Source organism: Mytilus edulis, chromosome 12 (genome assembly GCF_963676685.1).
Source record: "Mytilus edulis chromosome 12, xbMytEdul2.2, whole genome shotgun sequence".
Lineage (NCBI taxonomy): Eukaryota > Metazoa > Mollusca > Bivalvia > Mytilida > Mytilidae > Mytilus > Mytilus edulis.
Window position 1 is genome coordinate 68,375,828 of NC_092355.1, and position 6,961 is coordinate 68,382,788.

The window sequence follows — 6,961 nt, forward strand, 5'->3', positions numbered from 1 at the left end:
TATTATAAACAAAATTGACTCGTTGACAATTAAACCCTCGGGTTTAGATTGTAACCCGGATTTGTTTTCTCTCAATCAATTTATGACCTTTGAACAGCCATAAACTACCTACTTTTGTTTACCTAGTCATGTAACTGATCTATTCATATATGTACAAGTTCATATCACTTCACAGTGATTCCTTGTGCAATATGACCTTGCAGAGTCTAAATCAAAACTTAATGAGATTTGAGTCTTCTTGGATATTGTTAATAATTCTTTTTGTTTGATAAAAAATCATCTAATATATAATTTTATTTTCTTTAAGAAATCAGAGAACAAAAATTTAAAAAAAAACTGTACTTGAAATAAGACAAAATCTTACCATTAGTAGATCAATATTTAACTCGTCGTTCTACAAATGTAATAAAACATGCTTAATATTATATAATTTTATTTTTATTTTTACTGCCTGATTAAAATAAAATTGAGAATGGAAATGGGGAATGTGTCAAAGAGACAACAACCCGACCAAATAAAAAAAACAACAGCAGAAGGTCACCAACAGGTCTTCAATGTAGCGAAAAAATTCCCGCACCCGGAGGCGTCCTTCAGCTGGCCCCTCAACAAATATATACTAGTTCAGTAATAATGAACGCCATACTTATTTCCAAATAGTACACAAGAAACTAAAATTAAAATAATACAAGACTAACAAAGGCCAGAAGCTCCTGACTTGGGACAGGCGCAAAAATGCAGCGGGGTTAAACATGTTTGTGAGATCTCAACCCTCCCCCTATACCTCTAACCAATGTAGAAAAGTAAACGCATAACAATACGCACATTAAAATTAAGTTCAAGAGAAGTCCGAGTCTGATGTCAGAAGATGTAACAAAAGAAAATAAACAAAATGACAATAATACATAAATAACAACAGACTACTAGCAGTTAACTGACATGCCAGCTCCAGACTTCAATTAAACTGACTGAAAGATTATGATTTCATCATATGAACATCAGGCACAATCCTTCCCGTTAGGGGTTTAGTATCAAACCATCATAACATATATGAGAAGAACATAACATGTGTCATGCCAACAACTGTTTTTAGAATAAATGTGTTTAGTTCCGATGCAAAGACCTTATCAGTGACTCAATATTAACGCCAAAATATGCAATCTTTAATGACTTGACAACAGTATCGTAATTATATCCCTTCTTAATAAGTCTATTCATAGGTTTTGTTAGTTTCTGAGGTAAATACTGACACCTTTCTGCTTTATAAAGAATATTTCCATAAAAAATTGGATGTGAAATACCTGAACGTATAAGAAGTCTGCATGTTGAGCTATATTTACGAATGATGTTCTTATACAGATGATAAAATTTAGTAAATGTTTTGACTAGTTTGTGATATCGAAAACCCTCACTACTGGACGAAAAAACAACTGTCCATACCAGTAACAGTCATTGTACGACTGTTTTAGTCTGTAAAAGACCAGTAATGACTGTCAAATCTGTCATATTTCGTTGCAACAGTTTATTTATGTCTGTCCCAACTTTTCTACGGGTTGTGAAAGTCAAAAAATGCTACCATCAGTCATTTCAGAACTGTTGCAGTGGTTTACGGTGTTGTCACAGTCAAAATCTATGTATTACAGTCTTTCTAATAGTTGTGGCAGTTGCATAATGTCCGTCCCAACCTTTTCATAGTTGAGACAGTTAAAATTTGTTTGTGTCAACTATTCAGACGTTGATGCAGTCAAAAAATGTTTGTCACAACGTTTTTAGAGTTGGGACAGTCGTTAAATGTTTGTTACAACTTTCTAAGGGTTGGCACAGTCATTAAATGTTTATAACAACTTATAAAAGGTTGACACAGTCGTTAAATGTTTAAAACAAACACTTCATAGGTTGATACAGTCGGTAAATGTTTTAATACAAATATTTTAGCGTAACGGTAGTCGGCCATCAGCGTAAAAAAATCACGTCTCACCCGGCTCTCAAGATTTGATTTTGTTGTGAAATAGTCTTTACTTATACTATTATCGTCTATTGTGCGATTGTAAACTTGTTTTGCTGTTTATTCATTTATTTTGCGATCGTTGTTTGTCTTTTGTCGTTTTCTATTTATTGCCGTAGCATTGTCCGTTCATTTTTGACAGTCATGTGCGTTTGACTTTAAATAATCCTTCTGATATCCTTACTTTTTATTTTATAATATCTGTTTTATAACATTTTCGTTCATAACTGGTTTTAAAAACCAGCAGCTTTCGTTTAAAATAGAGTTTTGATATTATTGCAGAAGAATAAGAAGATGACAATGAATTCATTCAAATTTATACTTAAAAAAGTTTTGATAAATTCTGCGCAATAGAAAAATGTACAAGGGTGTACTTGAAATAAATTTAAAGATTATGACTCAGTTACCAATATTGTACAGCATAATAAATCAGTTTTAATTCGAATTTCACCAAGAAGGACATTTCCGATGATTAAAAAAATAATTAGCAAAATCTGTCAAGTTTCATTAAAAACGGAAAACAATTCTTCACCGTAAACGATTTACCCTCTTTAATTTTTTGTCGGCAAAAAACCTTGGACCTCAGGTCGGCAAACTATATTTTTACACAGGTAACTACAGATGTTAGACCACATGTTCAATAATCTTAGCTGGAAATTACAATCGGTGAGTAGAAATTATCAATATTTTATAGCATGTCTATCGAATAATCATGGATTCATAATTTTGAAGGGAAAATGTGCACATTTGTCGGCTTACAGACCTTACAATTTGTTCCCATTGGCGGATCAAAAGGGGGGGGAGAGGGTTCGAACCCATTCCTTTTTTTTTTGGCCGCTCAATGCATTTGAATGGGGACATATATTTGGACCCCCACTATTTTGTCCTGGGTTGGACCCCCCCCCCCTTTTTAAAATGTCTGGATCCGCCACTGATCCTACGGAATCTATGTATTTAGATACTCCGATAGGCTATAGCTATGAATCAATGTTCTATATTAACACACTCGTGCAAAGTTGCATATTCCAGGGAAAATATAGGCTTTGAGCTTCAATGTTAAAGTTGAGCATCATAATAAATCATTGAAAGTCATAAAGGACACCGTTCCCCTCCCCCTATTATCATGTGTGAACAGTATGCCATTTATTACCTTAATTATTTTGCATACATCACCCTGAGTGGAATACAGAAAAGGTTACTCTATATCTTCCCCTTTTTTGTGGGAAAAGTTTGGTTGATTATATAGGGAATCACTCGAGCATGACTGGATCTGTGCCCCTAAGGGCAGTCAGCAACCCTGTCCCTTATGAAAAGTTCTGGATGTGCCACTGACCTATACATCATGTATCGTACATATTGAATGTTAAAGTATTGCTAACTGGGGTCATAAATTTGCATGAAATACTTGTCACTGGACATTTTATAACAAACAACCAACCGATCTTTACATGTACCTATCCATAAAAATGTGTTTCTTATCATGCTTATGCTGGATTACTAGTATTTCCCTGATTTTGCTTTATCAGCTGATAGTTTTTGTTCAATAAGGAATGCATTGTGATGTCACAATTTCCATAAAAAAACATGCATAGTACAAAAACATATGATTTGATCATACAATGTTATGAAAACTATTAACTTTAAGATTAAATAGTGACTTATTTAGCAAGTGTCCACTTTCATTTAGATTTTAAATAATTCTCAAATCATGGACAACAAAACATTAATATATATTTTTGATAATACATGATAGCAGGCATTGAAAGTGAATAGGTATTTCAGAAATGGTTTAAAATAGCATTAATCATCAAAATAAAACAATATTATTAAATTAATGTTCCTGAAACAAGGCACAGAGTCATAAACAGTTGCCATTTAAACACTGTTGATTAAACAAATTGTGCTAATTCAATTAGTAATTGTTTTATCATGTACTGCATTGTTTAAAAAGCAAATATTAAAAGAGCAAAGCTAGCATCATAATTTTCTTCTTTTTAGATTTAACATAGAATTTATATTAAATCACTATAATTTGTTAATACTTTGAACCTAAACTATATATTTTCATGTGAAATTTTTATATAAATTGTGCCCTGTTAGCATTGTTTTTAAAAATTCATTTGTGCAATACATGTAATGTAACTTACAAGTAGTAACATTCAATGGTCTTTTTATTATTCCAACAATTATTAAGGACCTTCTAATCATGAGTCATATTTTTTGACACGCATTCAATTGTGTTTTGGTTACTTTATTGTTGTCTAACTGTTGGGTTGATGCATCATTGATATATCCCACACCTCCTTTGATTATGTGCATTCACAAACGATTGCTGATTTTTTGCATTTTCCACATAATCATGATAATTATTTTATGTTAAAATTCAATATGTCAGGAAAACATAACAAAACAATCTATCTGTCATGTCTGTATGCATTTTTTTATGTTAACATGGTATAAACCTTTTTAAAGTATTTTATGAAGCTCAACATATTTAAAAAAAAATAAACAAATAAAATATTTGTATTTACTGAATATGACCATGCAAATGTGACATTAAAATAGGTAATAATCAGGATGTTAACACTGGATATCTGATAGGTATTAATAAGAAATTATTATATACATGATGTAGCTAATATACAAATTAAGACACAATAGTTTATTGCCCTGGGGATGATATTTAATCTGTCATTGGTATAATGATATAATTTTATGATAATCTTCACAAATTATCATGATTAAAATTTTGATAAATTTTTCAAAACAAATTATAATTTTAAATAATATGAAACAGCAGGATATACTATTATTTTGGATATAAAAATTCAAATTTTAAAAGAAATTTGAATATTGATTTATTAAAATAAAATTGGGTAAATGACTAAATTAAATAAACAAAAAGTGTTGTCTGAGCTGCAAAGCATTATTTAATGCAAGCTGTAATAAGAAATGAATAAGTAAAAAGTATTCAGGGTAACACAAAAGATGTAAAAAATATTAAACTCAAGGATTTAAAACATTAACTGGGATGGTTAAGTCTTGGAACAATATATTTACATCACAAAGGTTTATTCATTATATGCACTGGACACAGGTAAAGTCAATATTATCTAGTGCATGTATATAGTAACAGTGCAAAGTTGTTTATTTATTTTATTTTTTCATTCCTTAAACTTTTCTTTGTCATGTTTGTAGTATCAATATATTTCATATTAAATTATAAACATAATTAAAATGAACAAAAGAAATAACCTGTTGTGTTTTAAAGAATTGATGAATTAAAGTATGGTGTGAGCCTCAATAAGACAGTAACCCTTCAATGAAAGTACACAATCACACTTAAAAAATCATTAATGCAGGAAAAAAAAGACAACACTATAAAGAATTTAGACCCCCTTAACAGATTTATTTTTCTTGTTAATAGTGACTTGAAAATAGAATTGTATTAGTGCTAGAATTTTTCAGTCAATGAGTGCCATAGTTTTAGGTAAATACAGTTATTGTAATTAACTTTCTTATTATTGCACAATGTATATACATGTACATGTAGTATTTTATATATTTATTATTAGTTAAACATTTACTGTACTTAAGTCTTAATGTATATTTTATTTTGTAGAATCATACTGAAAATGTATTGGTTTGACCATGATTCCCACTTAGAATATGATGCCTGCTAGTACATGTGCACTTTGATGCATAGGAAACATGTGCACTTTGATGCATAGGAAATGTAGACGTCACTGAGTCGCTCTCATAGCTGCAAATTGTGAAACAATGGATTAATTCATTATTTTATACTAGTTATCTATTGTTTTTGAAATAAAGAATAGGGCTTGCAGCATTATTCAATGATGATGATGTGATGTTCTGATTAAATTGAACAAGAAGAAAATTGTGCCTTGTACAAATAGGAAACTTAATATATTGTATGAAAGGAGGACCACATTACTGGAGGACTAAATACCTGGGATTATCATCAATCATGATCAATTGTGAATTTGGAATAACAAAATTCCATAGTTGTAGTGCATATTAATACTGCAATCATACATGTACATTGTTTCTGAGTTCCATGAATACCCAGGATAATTATTCATTTAAAATAGCAATTTGGAATAATGAAAATTCATAGTTTCAGTGAATACTACTAATAATAGTGCATCATATCTGAATTCATGAATACTTTTAATTAGTGGATTTATTATAATAACAATATCATGAATATGGATAATGTGAATTTCTAGCTTCAGTGAAATTTACAAAACAGTACATGTATATCACATCTGAAGTTTATGTTGGCATTGCAATTGTTAACTACCACCAGCGTGTCCAGGGTGTGTAAAAAGATCTTAACCAACTATGAGGGTCTCGTGCAGTCTGTGTCAATTGTTTAGTGTCAAATGACTGCTTGCTGTACTTAAATTATTAAAGTCTGAATTTGAATTAAATAAATATCTTAATTAGCATGATTAGTGGCCAAGTATTTGAAACAAATAAACCATGCATGTACTTTAAAGTATAATTTTATTATTCCACCTGCAACAAAAGTTGAAGTACATGCATGCAAGAAATTGGTATTACAATCTGGCTACAACGTACCGTTTTGTATTTGAGCTTCACCAGATAAATTTTAGAAGCTGAAAGGCCTGGGTACTTCCTTATGTTATGACATTTCTGTTAGTGACTTGTCCCTTGCACGTAACCTAGTTTGCATGGTACACTACACATTGCTACATCAAGCTACATGAACATGTAACTGTTTGGAAAAAAATATTACTGTTTGAACAGTCACAGTGGAATACACTCTAAGTCTTACATGTATAACATGGATTAATTTTAGGTAAACCCATTTATATATATACATGTAGGTATCTTGAAAGGTTTACATTGTATGTCTCATTGTCTGTCAGGCAAGGTTGGCCTGATCCTGACTTCATTTCATGGATCAGTGAT

At 30.9% G+C, this 6,961-nt stretch overlaps 1 long non-coding RNA gene across 1 annotated transcript; it reads left to right on the forward strand.

The window, feature by feature from the left end:
- The first annotated feature begins 2,440 nt into the window (after window positions 1–2,440).
- Window positions 2,441–6,472, forward strand: LOC139498983 (uncharacterized). Its single transcript, XR_011658062.1, has 2 exons — window positions 2,441–2,668; window positions 5,625–6,472. It is a non-coding gene; the product is annotated as an uncharacterized lncRNA (long non-coding RNA).
- Window positions 6,473–6,961: the final 489 nt, after the last annotated feature.